General features: G+C 42.9%; 1 long non-coding RNA gene across 1 annotated transcript; it reads left to right on the top strand.

Moving 5' to 3' along the window:
- The first annotated feature begins 234 nt into the window (after positions 1 to 234).
- Positions 235 to 16372, top strand: LOC146439394 (uncharacterized). Its single transcript, XR_014851245.1, has 2 exons — positions 235 to 610; positions 15411 to 16372. It is a non-coding gene; the product is annotated as an uncharacterized LOC146439394 (long non-coding RNA).
- Positions 16373 to 17805: the final 1433 nt, after the last annotated feature.

The following is a 17805-nucleotide window of genomic DNA, read 5'->3' as shown; positions in this document are numbered from 1 at the left end:
GGCTAGTGTGAAAGGGGAACAAAAGGACATCTGTGAAGTAGCCCACAACTGGCAAGGAAAGCTATTCCACCTCCAGCACCAGCTGCAGGGGAAGTGGTGCCCACTGCCCCAACAAGACTTTCTTTGTTTTGCTGCAAAAACTGGGAGTGGTGGCTTTTAAAGTGACACAATTTGAGGTGAGGAGCTTCCCTTTTTCCTGCTCTATTCTGATATTGTATGGCAACAGATGTTTTCTAAGCAAGTAATTTCTCCCAAGATTACCCAAAAAAAAATCTTGCAAATCCAGAGGGAGAACAGATTTATGGTGCTGGGTCTCTCTGCACCCACAGGCAGGCGTGCAGGAGTTGCTGCTGTAAATTTCTCCCGGGCTCAGTAGCCCTCCTAAACCTGCCACTTCCTCCCGAGGCAGAGGAGGGTATTTTCCGGCAGTGCTTGGTCCCGCAGCAGCAGCAGGAGCTGGGGACTGTGTGGAGGATGTGGCAGATGGGGGAAGGTGATGCGGGACAGGAAGCAAGCTGGAGCTGAAGGGAAAGCTGGAGAGTGAAAGAAGAGGAGGACAAAAAGATGCAAACAGGAAGGAGAAATGCGTGCAAAGATGGCTTTCAGTGAGGTAAGAAGGGATTGAGCTTGTTCTGAGGATGAAAGTCAGAGAGGAAAGAGCTAGGGAAACACAGGAATGTTAACCTTATCCCACACAGCTGTGGGAGACACTTTCCAATTCTGAAATGGTGGAAGCTCTCTGGATGCATTATAAATGTCCTTTTAATGCTTGGTGAAAACAATACTCCAAAACCTTGCATGCCTTCTGCTTGCACATCCTCTGGAAGGTGTAATGTGTTCACACTCTTACTGGGGAAACTAAAGAGATCAGTGTCTGCAGACAGACTGGTCAAATCTCTCTCCTAACATTTGCTTTTCTCAAGAGTTTAAAGTGCTGCAGCCAGACCTCCATTAATACTCCCTCAAAATATGGTTTTGTGCCATGAATCTGCAAGGTAAGATATCTGAAGCTTATGTGTTTCCTTGCTGGATATACAACTTGGACTGCTTGGCTCCATTCCCCCCTCTGCCTTAGCCACTTTGCTGTTCCATTCTCCCCTGGCTACATTCCTGCTTGGAGGCCACTGAAGACTATGAGGTCAAAAGAAGTCCTGGGGATTTTCCCCATGTGAGATTAATGTTCACATGGCAGTGACAAGCTCCCTATGTGTGCCCAGCCCACACAGTTTGTATGCTGTGATGAGTGTCTTCCAGACAGACTCATCCATACTACTTTTATCAGGCTGGCAGAGTCCTCCCTGCCTTCCACCATCATTAAGCTTTAATTAAAAAGTGAAAGTGGCTCAAACCACCAGCTTTAAATGACTTTCATGGGAAAACCAGTCAGCCAAACCCCCCAAAAACTTGCATGGGCTTTCATTTGAACATATGCAGCTAAAAGTCTCTGGAAATTGTCATGCACGATTTGATTTTTTGTAAATCACTCGGTAGCTGCCAGGCTCCCTTCTTTCCTTGTGTGCACTTGGAAGAGGAGAAGAGGAGGAGATCTAAGATTACAGTATGCCCAGGAGTGACAGATCTGAGCTTTTTCAAAGGTTTGAGGATTTTTGTTACTTAGTTTTTCAATTTGTTCAATTTAAAAAGGGTGGGATTTCTTTATAAAGATGTGAATTATAGTTGGAAATACTGACTAATACAAGTACTAACTGCTCAGCTCAAGGTCATGTAGTTTTTAGGTGACACATAGTAAGGAGACAAGGGAAGGTTTAGAAAAAAATACAACTTTTGCACATTATTTTGAAGGGAAATTATTTTCATTCTCAAAATTGTAACCTAATTTTTGCAGTTGTTGGCAACTCATCTTTAAGTGGATACATTTCAGCTGGGAAAGTCCCCATTCCTATTCTGTGAGGGGAACATTAAGTGCTGGGTGCCACTGAGAAATCTACATTTCCACCTATCATTGTCCACATAAGCTGCTATGTGGAATCTTCTGATGAAACCTGACCAATAAGACTGATATAAAAAACTCTTGTATTCATCCATACTGGTAAAACATACCTGATAAGAGAAAAAAAGAAGAAAAGATGACCACATTGTTAGTAGTCTGAAAAATAGCCTAGAATATGGGAGAAGAAATCATCTTTTTCCCTGCTGCTCACTAGATGAAATAAGCTGACTTTCTATTTTGGCCTCTTCTGGCTCCCATGTCTTGGGGATACTACCAATCATGCAGACCAAATCTCCTTGCTTCTCCCTGTGTTGGCTTCCAGTCACTGTGGAGCAGGCTGTGTGCATTTCCCAGTCAGAACTGGCCTCCCATGTGAGTTGGAGGGTTAGTGGTGGTATGGCTGGTGTACAGAAGAGAAAACCACCCAGGTTCACCCTGACAGTGAAAGCTGTTACTCTTCAGAATGCGCTCCTACAAAAACCAGGAAAAAAATATGTTCATTGCTAAAATGGTAGCACAACTATATCAGCAAAAGAAACAGAACTCAAGTACAGGAGGGTGCCATTTTTCCCTAGCAGTTTCAAGGCAAAGCTGTCCTGAAAGATGGTGTGGAGAGCAGCCAAATAGTGCTGAGCCAAGGGACTAATTCTGAAGTTCAGAGTGCAGAGACAAACATCCACTTCGTGTGAGAGGAATTAATCTCAGATTGACTGGATCTGACTCAGAAGAACCAAGTGACTTGTAACAGAATAGAATAGAGTAGTATAGAACACAGTAGAATAGAATAGAGTATTTTGGTTGGAAAGGATCTACAACAATCATCCAGTCCAACTCCCTGATCAATTCAGGGCAAGTGAACTAGTTGTTGATTTATTTTTAATTTTGTTTTTTGGTCACACACTTATGTAGCAATTAGATATTAGCACATATTCTTCCTCATGGCCCAAAGATTTTGCCTTTATGCTTACTGTCTGATTGAAAAAGGAGATAATAATCAAAATGAAAGTATATATTTCAAAGAATTGAAAATATTGTAACTTTTTCTTTATTTTCACAAGGATGAGCTCTTCAGTAATCACATTTCCATGTGGCTGTTCACTGTTCCAGCACTATTCTGTGACCTTTTTTGAAAGTACACAATCTAGTGCTGATTCAGGACAACATTTCATGCCATGTCAGCCCATCATTGGCAGGAGAAAGAAAAGAAAGGCTCCAACCCAGATGTTTCTCAGAATGTTCTGATAAACTCAAGATTTTAATGGCATTTGCTACAATAGAAAAATAATTAAAAGAGGGGGAGAAAAAGGCGAGTGGGAATGCTGGGCAGTCATGCAGAGGTGATCACTAAATGTCCTTTATGTACCCAATTTGTTCTTGATACTTAAGGACACTGTGGTGCTTGTACATGAACTGGAGCCACTTGTCACTAGAAAGGCTGCCAGGATTAAATCAGTAAGAAACTGTTTATTCAGCCTGTTCAAACAAAAAATGAATTGTTTTGATGAATGAGATTTTTTTTAATGAATTAGCACATGTCATGCCAGTAGTTTTTAAATGTAAAGCACTGAGGCGGGTTTTTTCCCTTTCATTCTGACATAACTGCCCTAAAATAACTGAAGTACCAGGGCTCCAACAGCAGCACATTGCATTACGTATTGCAAAGGACATAGTTGCCACTGTAGGTGTTTGTAGACAAACACCACTTAAAAAATCCCAACCAAACAAGAAAAAACAGAGGAAAAACCCCACACACAACCCTTTGTACATTGCAGGTATTCTGTAGTAGCTTTGATAAAATCATTTTCATTTTCTACAACAAAAAAATTCCAGTGTTTCAGTTAAATGTACTTTCAGTGATGATGAACATTTCTAAGTCCTTTTAGTAGGATTGCTACGTCTGGGCAAAACTCTTCAGCTTCTTTTGGGAGAGGTCTTAATATTGGTGATAAATTGCATGTACTGAGCTAAGCTGTAATCCTCCCCACTGTTCTCAGAAGGGAACTAACCTTTCCCTTCGTGATCAGCTGTGTGCCTCAGCTGAAGCTGAGCTTACCAAAGTGGGGAGACCACAGCCACACATTCACCTTGTGAAAGGTCAGAAGTATCACCAGTCCTTGCTGGTTGCTTCCAACATCCATGAGGGGTAAGTTAAACTACACTTTTCGTGTGAAAAATCCCAACCGAGCTAAGCAACTCAAAATCATATAGGTTCACCTTGTCTGTGTGAGTACAAATATTTCAGCTTCATTTATTATTATTATTGAGATGACTCATAATTATTACATTGATATATTTCCTCTGTTAGAACTTCCATGTCATTGGCATAAACTAGTTTACACACTGCTCACATTGGGGAATGTAAAGGTTCACCTTGGAAGAAATGTGTGGCATCAGCCAAGATGAGGTCATGCCCATCGAAACTGTGACTTTGTACCCATTCTGGCTGTAAGGGGCATGGTGTCTAGATAAGCCCTCAGCTGTAATTAGCAAATTAAACTTGCTCCATGCTCAAGGCAGGGAATCTGGCATGGAAATGCTCCAAAAACTTTTCCCTCCCATTCCAAATTGGCCACCATGGTAACATAATTAAGACAATAGGGGTATTATATTTGGAAACATTGCTAAAAATAGGTTACCTTATTTAAGGAGCATCTCCTGCCCTGGTAAATTTTGGAGATACCTGTAGCTGAAAGAAGAGAGAGTGAAGAGAGAATTCCCTGGTACACTTGGAAAACAAGTAGCCAAAATCTAAATTATGGTTCCGAAACCACCAAGTCAATTTTATTTTAGAGTCTTTCTTGTCTCTTTGCTCTTAAGAAAAAATATGCAAGAAATTATACACACACACATATACATATATATATATGTAAAAGAGATAACAAATAGAGAAATCTATACTGGTTGTGTCTCTTGCTGTGTTGGTTCCTTTCTGTTGAAGCTATCATTTGATGGAGCAGAACATTTACAACCTGTTTTGATCAAATGCCATGACATGCAGGAATACTTCCAGGGTACCCAACTTCCTCATCGGATTCCCTGAAGTAACATGTGCTTCCATAACTGGTGGTTGTTCCTGGCAAGGCCTTCCTGCATATTACTGCTTAATAGGCTTGTTAATTAAGACAGCAAACTGAAGCTCCATGTTTTGGTCATATTTAGAAAATGTCAAAGAAAATTACAAAGAAAACTTTGCGTAATCTCCACACCTAGACAGATTTGTCCCTGTTAGCATTTGCATTACATTTCTTTGGTTAATCTTTTAAGACAGTAATAATAAATGTTTACAGAGCTTTCACATGAGGACTTGGATTTATGTTACAATCTTCATGTGTTTACTGCATCTTGTGCCTATAGATAGAGCAGATGGCCCAGTATTGGTGGTCTGACTTTACTGGTGGTGGAATGAGTATGGAAAAGGTTTAGGAAATGTAACCAAACTCAGGGTGCAGATCAGTGACAATGCTGGTACAGGAACAATTCTCCAAACAGCAGCCCTGAAAGATGAATAGTACTCTTGTAAAGCTGCCCTCATGCTGTCTTAAAATGTTAAGGGCAAGAAAGCATTCTGCCATAGGCATGAATAAGTGGTAATGCTGACCTCCTGGTGAACTGATTCTGGTGCCTGGAATCGCTTGGAACAAGAGTGTGGTCAGTGAATTGGTCTCAGTGAAATTGTTCATGGAGGGAGCACTAACAAGGGAGGGAGGGGATCTGAAGGCTGCTATTTTGCTACCTAGATTATGCAGGTCTAGCAGTCCATCTTTATCTGTCCCCACCCCACCCCATCCTCATGCCTGTGAGTTTCTAACTGCTTGAAACTGCAGCTCATGGATCTTGCAGGTATTAAGGCTGCTCCCTAGCACCTTGGTGACAGCCATCTCCTTCCCTTGCCTGCAGCTGATGCTACTTTTAGGTCCAATTTATGCTCCTTATCTCTTCACTTTTTAAACAGAGATATATCTGTGCTCTTACCGTGGAGACAATTGGTTCATCCCTACCAGAACTTCACAGCCTTTAATGAAACCTTTCTGAGACTTATTTCCTTATGCACAAAGTGCAGATGCTGGCCCTGCTAGAGTCAGCCCCAGCATGGTGGCACATCAGGAAAGGCCATACCCATGGCAGACCAGACACAGGGTACCTACATAGTAGCCTTCAGAGGAGGTTTCCCTGGCCATCCTTGAGCTCAAGTGGTAGGGCAAGCCTGAAAAGCAGCAGTCAGGAGAAAGCTACAAGGTCCTTTACAAAATAATGTCCAATTGTTCTATTTACTATCATGCAACAATTAACATTCTCACCTTGATGATGTTACACTGATAATGAATATCCCATATTATTCTTGTTTTGAATGACTTTTCTTTCTTAAACCTTTGGTAACATATACACACACACATACTTGTCTATTACGAAAGTTTCTGCTGAGATTCCCCACCAGTGAAAAGATGTTAGAGCCACCACCAGCTGTGTCAATGAATCAAAATGGGGTTTCTACAGAGTTTGGAGCACCCCTTCATAAGTGATGTGAAGGAGTAGCTGACAGTATTAGGGGCAGGGTGGGAGTAATTAAGAAAAAAATATTTTCAAGTGTCCAGGAAAGGTTGAAGAACCATATAAGTTTAGAGAAAGATGAGTAGCTACAGGAAATTTTAATGACAAAAGAAAATAATCAAGCAAAGCTGAGGAGCAGATGAAACTGGGCAAAGAAGAAGAAGAGGGGTATAATGCGCTGTAACTTAGTTTTTCTTCCTGAGAGGAGCACATCTCGTATTCTCTCTGTGAACTGAACTTCTGGAGTGTCACCTAAAAATGTAACCCTTCTCCCACCCCTTCCTTGAATCAGAGAATCTGCCATTTAAACAGCCAAATGAAAATCTCTCCCCTAACAGTTCTGCTTCTGTTTGACCTTAAAAGCCTACATTATTCCAAGGATAATCCCTGGAGGAGTATTTAAAACCAGCAGCAGTTTGGGGCAGTCTCCAAGGAAGATAGGAGGAACCTCAGCATACCCAACAAGCAGCTTCCTTGCCTCCTCACTGTTGTCCATTTTGGCCTTTTCTGGATTTCATGCTGTAAAAACTGGCTTTCAGAATATTTCCTTACCTGTATAACAAATATCAATTTACCTTTGCATAAACCAAGCTCATACAGACTGACTTATTTTTCACTTAGGTTTGTTTGACTTTTTTTAACCCCTGGATCTCAGGTCTTCCTACTGACCTTGGCTAGGATGGTTTAATAGGATGACTGGTAGCATGCAGGCTGACGTGGGATTGAGCAACAGCTCTGCTTTCACAGCTTCATCTAAGTGGAGTGACTAAGAAAAGTGAACTGCCTTACACCAGGGATGAGCCCCAGTTCAAGGTGACAGGGTTCAGCTCCTGTGAGCATTACCTCATTTCTTCCCATCTGTCCAACCACAGACAGAATACCTAATATTACCTAAAATAAATAATTCCTAAGTAGCGAAACTCCATGTAGACAGGGGCATCCCTACCAACAGAAAAGGTTGAGGATGTCCTCTTCTCTGCTCTTCTTCTTCATCAGTGTGTGCTGAAGCCAGACAGATTCTTCCAGCTTTGAACCAGTATATCTAAGAACCAAATCTGGTTCTGCACTTGGCAGAAGTACAGATACAGAAACATGATGCTCAGCCAGTTCTGCAAATAAAGATCTGCTAGATTAAAGGGCAGATATACAGTAGATGTTTTGCTTTCCTGGTAGCCTGGAGAGAACCACCCAGACTTCTAACTTGTGTACGTATACTTTCAAAAGGGCAAAAATGTTGCTTTCATAAATTAATTTCACACACTTTACAGAGATAAAAATAATCACTGTGACATTTTGTTTGTCTTCCTTTTTTCCTGTATGCAAGCAGCCAACTCTCAATTACTTACAGCCCTAAATTCGTTCCGCTCAATTGTGAAAAGCCCCCGCAATATTCAACAGGAGGGGAAGAATTCTGATTTGAGGAAAGTCATCATGTTTGCAGAGAAAGCAAATTTCCTGCTCTCCCAATATGCTGTATATATCAGCCAAAACAAGACTCTTATACTGAGTGCCAACTGGTATGAATTCCAACCATTTTATCTCTTATATATTAATGTTATAAAAATATGCACCCCAATTTTTTATAACAAGAGAATTTGTTGTGGCAATATCTGACACCACTTCTGAACTGACGTAGATGTGACAGCCTAACAAAAACTTGCCTGCCAGCATGATGGCATTGGTTGTGGATACAGAATTACCTCGACAATTCATGGTGTTCTGTACTGGCTTTTCTTCAGTAACAACCATATCAGACTTGCTGAGCTTTTCTCTAGCTACTTATAACACTCTAAGCTCAACCAGGTCTAAAAAATATTAAGGTTTGGTTGTGTTTTTTCTGACATACTGCAAGTAACAGAAACTGTGCAGACACTAGTTTGTTAGGTTTTTTTTTTTTTTTGCTGATGCCTGGGGTGTGACTGCTCTGGATACTTCAGCTGGATTCAGAGAAGACCCTTTCTTTTTTCCCTGAAATCTCATTGACATTTTCCTCCATGAGGGCAGATGTCTCATAGGAGACACCTTTTGTGGTTTCAGCATGTGATGAAGGGAAGCATTACATAAACTCGGTGAGGGCTCTGGAGATTCTGTGTGTGCATCTGTGGAATATGCACAGACTGCAATGAAAATCTGGGATGAGCACACAGGTTTCTGTCAGGTTTGCTGAGTAGAGAGCCAGGGTACAGCAGTGGATGTGATCACCTGTGGAAGCTTGGAAGAAAGCTCCTGTTCTGTGAAAGCAGGCAGAGATGATAGGAGATCACAAGTGTTATTGAACACCAAGTGCCTCTTTGGTGCAATCCTTGCCTCCTGGTGTCTAAGTATGTAAGAATGTAGAAACTTTGGCTGATAAGGAAAGTATAAAATCACATGGTATGTATTTTTGCATGCAAATTTGGTGGGTCCTGCTTTATGGTGGTGCAAATCAAGACTGCTGCCAAGGCAGTGGATGTAAGTGTATGTCCTGCACCACAAGAAATTGATGCACCACAGGTGTGACTGGAAGAATGAGACACTTGCATGATGAGTGCAGCCTTGTCCTTCCAGTCTCATGAATTGTATCTCCAAGACTGCCACACAGACTGACTAGTGGGTGGCTATGACTGAAGTAAATTAGATGGTCTATTTACATAATTATTAAAAGGCATGACAAAACCTAGCCCTACAGTCTCTGCTCTTAGTTAAAGCTGGTAGGAACAGCTCAGCTGGACAGGGAAAGTTTGCAGGGCCTCAGACTGCAGGGGCAAATTTTTCCATGGGCCCATTGGAAGGGTCACAAATGCCTTTTAAATTTCCCGGTCAGCAGCACCAGGAAGCCCTGACGGCAGCAAGGCATGCCCGGGGCCGGGGCGATGCGGGCGGCCAGCTGCTGGCAGGGATTAGGAGGATCTGCCCCTGCCAGGTGCAGGTGTCGTGCTCCTTAACCAAACATTTTTATGTGCTGATTGCCTCCCACGTAGGAGACAGCTGTTCCTTCTCCTTCTTATCCAAATGCTTGCTTCCCTTTAACCTCTGGTTTCTTAAGCTGCCAGCTTCTGGGTCATGGTCCTGTGAAGTAGATAGCTGTCTCCTTGATCAGTCAATCTCATTGACTTCAAAGGTTAACCCTCCAAAAACTGGCATAAAACCATTTTTTGTTAGCAAGCTGCTTTTTCTCGTTTTCCGCTTTCACTTTTACTTTCCTCTTCCTTTCTGTTTCCTCTTTCCTTTTCACCTCTTTCTCCCTCTTTTCCTCCCTCTCCCTCAAAACAGGGGTGATTTCCAGCTGTTTCTCTCAGAGCAGGGAAGGTTTCCCCCTAGACTCTCCTGTCAGATTGGAGATCATCTCAGTGCCCCTCTGACTTTTTTTAACCTTTGCCTTCCAGGAAATCTACCATTTTATGCTGGTTATTTATCACATCTATAGGGAATGAGTGGTACCATTTTCTAATACTAACAGAGTGTGGAACTCATTTCCTGTTCAGCAGAATTCTTTTAGTATGACAATTAGTATTGTTAATAGTAACTGTGCAACACATATTGCAGAAATATTTGACCAAGAATCAGGAATCCGCTTTTGAGCTAGAATTGCTTAAAAGTGCATGAACACCTGAAAACATAAGTAAGAAGAAATTCTGCTGCAGAATGGCTACCGAAATGCTGCAAAGAGATGATTCTAATAATTTACAGACTGAGTGAAGAACAGCTGCTTTTAAAGAAGCTTTGCAGATAAAACAACAAAGAATAGAGAAACCTGCTGGAAGGCAGTGAAGCCTGATGTGCAGTGCTTCAGCACTGAGGTTTTGTGGCTGAACAGCTGAATTAAATATAATTCAGTGATACCAGTGCCAGAACTCTCAATAAATTGTGCTTCATCCAAGATCCTGATGGGCTGAGTACCAGAAAGTGAAGAAAGGACTATCCCAGTGAGACAAAACAAGCATCATCATTTTTATCATGGTCTGCATTGCCATTTATAATAGCAAGAGCATTTCCTCATGGGAGAAGGTTCTTTTTCAGGGTCCAGGGAAGAGAGGCTGTGCAAACCCTGCCCAAGCTCAACAGCTGAGATGAAATACAGAGCTGTGCCTGGTATGTGAAAAGAGTGAAAGTGTGCTGCAGATGGCTTTGCAACTTCACAAGTTTGTGTTCTTTGGCTACAAGTGAAAGGGGCTGCCTAGAGTGAAAGTGGAGGCTGGTCACATAGGCTTAAGATGACAAAGATGATCCAAAGCTGAGAGAAAAATGAGGTTGTCTTTCCCAAAGTGATTACAACTACTGTGAGACATAGCTAGACCTCTGAAGAACCTGGACATGCAGTTCTTCTGGATAGATTCAATACTGAAATTTCATATTTGGCTGGTACAGGAAGGTCTGGTCTAGTCTGGAAAAGATAGTGTATGCTTATTGCTTGAGTGTGCAAAGCTCAGTAAACCCCAAAGAGAGAATCTGCAGAGGCATTTGTCCTCTCTCAGCCACAAACGCATCAGAAAACCTGCAGTAGCCAAGAAAAAGCAGACAATTTAATGAGATGACTCTCACCCAGCCCTGTATATCATTACTTATTTTATCTTCCAAGGCAAATGTACAGGTATTGGGACCTAGTCCAGGAAAGCACTTAGGGCTGTATTCTGATAGCATGCAGAACAGCAGCACTGTGCTCAGCACACAGCACCAGTGAAGTCTTTGAGGCAAAATATGGAGTTAATTTTGCACGGTGTAAAGGCACCAGCACTTATTTCCTGGGCATTTGGGTAGTGCTGCAACTCACTGCTGTAGGTTATTCACTTTTGCAGGTGCTCTGCTAATAGACCTACCCAAGGCAAGGAAAGAGAAGGCAGACCTGTCTCTCTGATTCCCCCTTGAAGCCTGCTGAAAAAGCAGTCTGCAAGAGCCTCTGGAATTTGGGAATTTTCTGCAAAAGTACACTTGCCCTGTAGGTCAGAAGAGTAAGCTTTGGGGAACAGGCTGTTAATTCCTGACTGTTTAACTCCATAAACTCTCCAGAGAGGAATCCAGAAATACCTCTGGATGAAAGTGCAAATAATCTGCATTAATGCTGGACAAAGAGAAGTGTGTCACCTTGCTCTTTCCAGGCTCCCAGCATGCAGCTGAAACACCTAGGTGAGTCCTGGTGAAATGATGTGGGGAGCAGGTAATATTGAAAATGTCCTGATTCAGAGCTCAAGGAGAGACTTCTATTGACCTTACTGAGGTTTGGATCAGAAGCTGCAAGAGCATGGTCCAGATTAGAATTAAGGATCTACATAAATGCTGTGGGGAAAAACAAACCCTAGACAACTTTCTGATATAACAAAGAAGTTAGGCTGGTATATGCAAGAGTGCACATCACTTCAGCGAAGAGAAATCAGGTTAAAAAATCATTTAGAAAGTTGGATTAACTCCATCAACATAGGAATTGATTCAAAGCAAGGTAAGGAATTGCAGCAAAAGCTAGTGCTACTCTGTTCATAAATGACTAGTAAGTGACTGTTGTGGTGACTGCAGTGGCTCCCAGGGTCTGGGCACTTTACAGGTGGTAAATGAAAACACTACTCTGGTTTATTCTGGGGATTTGACTTAGTGTAGCAAAGATCTGGGGAAGAGAAAGAAGTAGTAAGATGACAGTGGGGGCACAGGGCTATTTCAGTGGTTTAATAAAAGCTATGAATGGAGTTTTTCATAAATTGAAAGCTTGTCTCCCTGGCTGTTGAGGCAAGCAGGGTTAATCATCTGGCCAGGGCACACCACGGCTCCTTGTGGCCACTCTGCCCAGACTTCTGCTTTACAGAGGTGCAGAAAAGACACAAGGATGAGTGGGTTTTAGTGTCCTGTCCAAGTGGGTTGAGATACCCACAGCCAGACCCAGAAATCTGGAAGTTTCCCCTGGTTCACATACCAGGAATAGCGGGGAGATAAAGCTCTCGCTCCAGGTTACACCAGGAATCCGTGGTAAACAGCCTTCTTGATCCTAAACCAGTACCCAGACAAGACAAGCAGCTTTACATGGCACTGGGAGAGCATGCCAGGCACAGTGGCAGCATCTGGACTGGGTGAAGGAGGTGACCATCAAGGGTGATGCTAAGCAGACAAAGGGCCATTTACTAACTCAATTTCCAACCTGTAAATGCTGTCGCAACAGTGTGTGCTTCAATCATATTAGAAAAATTGCCCTTCTGTTTCCAAAATCAATTTCATGGAGATGTTGCTTCCATAATATACTGGGCTAGATCCTCAGTAAGGTAATCAGCAGAATTATGTTGACTTTGGAGAAGATGCAATGATTCATATTTGCTGGGGAGCTGATCCTCAATCACGGAATGTTGAGAAAAGAGAAAACTTTGAGCTATGATGACTGAGCAGCATCTTGACCATGATTTACAGCCTTCTTTTCTGGGGAGCTGGGTGAAATACGGTCTCTGTGCAGAGAGGTGGCACCTGTCATAGACAGTAATTAAATCCCATGTGACCTTTATTTTGAAGGTTTAAATGGAATAAAAATGGTGTATAGAAGTTAATTTTATGAGTAAGCTTTGGTCTCTTTAGAACATGGTAGACTGAAATCATAAACATGTAGACTAAATAAAAATGAAACACCAATTACAAAAGTAAAAGATCTTTCTGTTTTGTGAAGGGACACCCACTGCATATATAGAGCAGAGGGGAAAAAAATAAGACAGCTATCATTACATTTTTCCATGAACAAATGGCTGCATTTTAATGTAGGTCTTGCCAGAAGCAAGAAGCTGACCCCAAGGTGAATAAAAATTTTCTTCAGGGTGTGTCTGCTGGTGTACAGAGGGGGAAATAGCTGCTGCCTCCCTCCCCCCCCACTTGCCACCCCAGCTGGGATATCACAGCCTGGCAGTAGTTCTCCAGGGACAGCAGTGAGCCAGCATGTGCAGCAACTGTTTGAAGGGGGGATTAAAGCACATCGTAAAAGTTTGCAGCCAGAAGCAAGAGAGGAATGTTTTCATGAGACATCCACTGGTTATGAAGCACTGGGTGTGCAGGCAGCCATCAAATAAAAGGCAGAGAGCAAAGCACTCACAAAACACACGAAACCAAGTTTATTTCTTCTCAAGAAGCCCAGTGGACAGTGAGGCAGCAGCCCAGGTGAAATCCTCATCTCCCTTCCCTCATGTCAAACATTCAGGTTGGTCCCTGCTGTAGGTTTCCCATTCCTGGGTGACAGGTGATGACCAGGCAGTGGTGGCTGGCAGCTTTGAAGGAATGGCTGTGTGACCAGCTGTGGGGGTTGCTCCTGGTCTCCGCTGGGAGCTGGTGGTAGTGCTGGCTGCATGGCCATGTCCAGGAAACGAGGAGAGCTACAGCTATTACTTGAATTTGGCTTGAAGGAAGCAGACCTGGTTTGAACTGCCAGGGTCACCTCATCAGCTTGGCAACTTGGAAAAATTATTTACTGCAGCTGTGGCAATAAAAAGGACCTACTCCTGATTTTATGAACATTTATAGGCTGGGTGTTATAGCAGTCTGCTAAGACCAGTAGCTATCTGTGCTTGAAATAAGGGGACAGAAAATTTGGGTCTTGCTTGCATTATCATTGGTCCTTGTGGTATAGCTGGGAATACAGCTGAGCAACACATCTTTAACTTCCTCTGCTCCAACCTATTCCTTTTTTTATTCCATGAAGGTTTAGATTGTAGTTATCACTAGATACAAAGTGTGGCTGACAAACTAGTGGTTTTGTACTGTACAGAACAAGGTAGGGGAGCACACGACTAAACAGAGGACAAAGAATTGCTTAAAATGGCTGAGTACTAAAAACCTCTCCAGCCGTGACAGTACATACTCATTTGAGGTTTTTCAAGCTGTTAAATATTTTTCAGTTCAGTATTTTATTGGTTTGTCCTGGGTCTTGTCCTTTCCTTTTTTTTTTTTTCTTCTTAAATCCTCTTTCCTGTAAATTCTCTTTACTAAAAATACTGACCAACGGTCTCTTTGTGCAGTGAAATCAGGTTGGTGAAAACTGGTTTTGTGCAAGCAGCGTGATAAAAGGTGCATTCAGAAATATATCCAACAAGTAAGCTCTGCAGGGTGTAAGTCTTCTGAAAAGGGAAGCTGAATCCTCCAAGCCCTTCCACTGCATGCTTGTGCTGCTATTGAAGACAGTCGTGAATAAGGTTTTGCAGGATCAGGCCCCAGACTTCAGCAAAATTTACTTCCTGCCTGCTCTCTATAGCATTTAACAGCCGAAATAAAAGAAGGAATTAATTTCTGTTTTACATTCTTGGCAAGAACTTCATCTTGTTGCTTATCTTTCCACAGGAATCAAAGGATACTGCCTTGTTACAGCTACTCGCAGAGCAGAGGCTCGAGGGAGAGCAAGGTATTTGCTTTCTCAGATGAAAATCAGACTCTAACCGGTGGTATTTTCAATAATGTTTAACAAAGCTGCATTGCAAAAGAATAGGCAATATTGTGCCTTCTCCATTTTTTCATTCTTGCCCTAAGTATGGTTCATTTTTCAGCCAAAGAATTAACTATTTCCATGGTGCTCACCCGGTGCCCTGCTCTTCCCAGTGGCTTCTGTCAAACTCTGTTTCATTGTGAAGCATTGCACTTTTGGAAAATATAGCCCACCAATTTGGTGGTAAACAAGCCTTGGCTTTAAGACAACGCTTGTTTTAATCTCCATGATCAAGCTACAGATCTGACCATGTTTTTTAACAAACCTCTTATGAAGAAATCCTATTCATGATTATTATCTATATGAGAATAAAAATGTCTAATTACCTTATATTAAATCTGTATTTATCAATTGTGGTTTTCTCTGGGAAATTGTAATTTGCAGAAATGCTCCACATTCCAGGCTGTAACAGTTGGAGGTGGATGTCCTTAAGGATGAGAAAAAAAGTTCTTTTTTAAATGGCACATTTACTAATTATAAAATGCTCTTATCTCTCTGCAGCCAAAGCCAAAATGAACATGTGCCTTGCACTAAGAAATCCCAGGATTGTCACAACTTGTGCCAGCTGTTGAGGTTATGACACCTGTGCCAGCATCGCCAGCTCTGCCCACTGTCATCTGTTCCAACTGTTCCATCTGCACTGTTTGTACCAATTCTCCCATTTCTGCATCTGTACCTTCTGCAGAAACGGGTCCAACAATGCCAGCTGTGTCATCGGTGCCAAATATGCCAGATGTTCTATTTGTCCACCCTGGGCCAAATCAATGTAGTTTTGTGCTCATTAGTTTTAGCTGGTAGATTCTATTTCACAATTTTTTGAGATGCACTTAGATCGAATCAATTCTAAATCACCACTACAACTGCTTTACATCTATCTCACCATAAACAGAACTTTGTTTGTCATCCCGTGTTTGGTCAAAATTATTTTAATCTTATTAAATTGCACGTGATGATTCGAGTTCTGTCTTAATGGCAAGATTATTTTTTTTTCTTGTAGAGGATGTAGCTGCAGAGAAATGAATAGAAAAAGATAAGGGTCATGGTGTCCAGGCTGTAAATAATCCCCTTGGTTACAGTAAAAATTGCCCACACATTGAGGTACTGACTGAGAAATCCCTGGTCCTGATCCCTTATTCCACCACTGCAGATGAGGAGAAGACCATCTGATGCCAGTGTAGCTGCACTGAGTACCTTAGGCTGTGAGGGACAGAGGAAAATGGAGCCCTGGGTGTGTATTGACCATGGGCAGGTTTAACAGGGCTGTGCTGAAGGTCTGTTCTCTTCATGACTGTCCTGCTCAGGAGAGAGGGAGCTGCTGTGCTGCCACTGCCACCCACAACCATCCTGTGGCTGCACCCAGCCTCAATAGCTTTTCTATTGCAAAGTGTAACCTGCATTGATTTGGGGGACAAGTGTTCTGCCTTGTCTGTGCTTCAATAACAACATAATACTGGAAAGCCAAATTCATGAGTCACTATTCTTTTGATTCATCATTTACTCACAGGACCGTCCCAGTTTGTGTCCTTGGCCATGTGCAGGAAGATCACACTATATCCATTGCAGGGGATGGGACTTTAGGGTGCCTCATGTCCTTTGGAATTTAGCTCTCTGGGTCAGTAAGGAAAGTCAAAATTTGCTGCTGTCAAGGATGTCAGAATAGAGTTAATTCCTGCATAAGAGGACAAGCCCAGGTTTTGCATCCCTGTCTAACACTGCTCAAAATAGCTTTCCCAATAAAACGTATGTAGGACATAGCGGGAGTGCTGTGCTGGCCCAGGGTCTGCAGCTGCCCGTGCCTGCCTGGGCGCTTCTTCAGCACAAGTGACAATCCCACACCTGATCCCTGAGGGGCTCAGCTCTGACCCCGTGGCTCCGACAGGAGCTCTTGGCACCGTGGTCCAACCTGCAAGTCGCTGCTCACGAGGAACCAGGTGCTGTCATCACCTCCAGCCCTGTGTGGGCGCGAGCTTGCTCGACAGCTTGGGAGCCATACGCGCCATCCCAGCGTCCTGGACCCGCAGCGCTGGAGGTGTCGCCTGTGGTCCCATCCGTGCCCCCCCTGCCGTGGCAGAATTACTCATCCCCACCACAGACAGCAGCGTGGCACCGCAGAGACGCAGCCCTGCCATGTGGGGAGCCAGAAAACAGGTTTGCATAAACTCAGTCTGCCACTCCGAGGTATTGAAATGCGCAGAGCTGACAGCTCCTCGTCAAAGGAAGGTACAGATTAAAAAATAGCGAGTGAGTTAATTTAGGAAAAGGGACTGAGGCAGAGGGAAAAGAGGCATTTAAAGGAGAGGAAGGCAGTAGGTGCAGATGGAGGCTGGAAGTCCAGCAGTGCCATGAGGATGTGCATGATGGGGACCTCTCCCTCTGATAGCGGGGAACCCATGAGGGAGAGGATTCCAGTGATGCTGCAGACCACTTTGATTCTGTCCTGCAGCTGTCACAACACATTTAACCTTAAAAAATCCTTGACCTTGAGGAGTTTGCTGTACTCAAAGGTTCCAAAGTGCAGTCCCATTTGATATGTTTGTCCCTTTCATCCACAGGATTAAGAAATAGGGAGAAAACTGAGAGAGAAAATAAGAAAGAAATGTTTTCTATGTCTGGCTTGTGTAACTGAATTGGCAGTCAATGACAGGGACAGATTTCTAATTAAGAAATAGCTCCTGTAGTTTCTCAGGCAAAACTCTGGCTGAAATCTGTGATTCATTACTTTAGAAATTCCTTGGATTTCTAAATCGTGCAGCTGGAGGACACCCCGTGCCCTGGCCTGTGAGCTCTGCCATTGTGGTCAGCAGCCACCTGCCAGGCGTTGTCCTTGCTCATATGGCACATGCCTTGAACTATTTATTTCTGTGGTGTTTGCAACAGTAGGTCCCTGATCTTCACT

Source organism: Lichenostomus cassidix, chromosome 3 (assembly GCF_008360975.1).
Source record: "Lichenostomus cassidix isolate B80296 chromosome 3, HeHo_3.0, whole genome shotgun sequence".
NCBI classification, from domain to species: domain Eukaryota; kingdom Metazoa; phylum Chordata; class Aves; order Passeriformes; family Meliphagidae; genus Lichenostomus; species Lichenostomus cassidix.
This window is presented reverse-complemented; position numbering and strand designations above follow the sequence as displayed.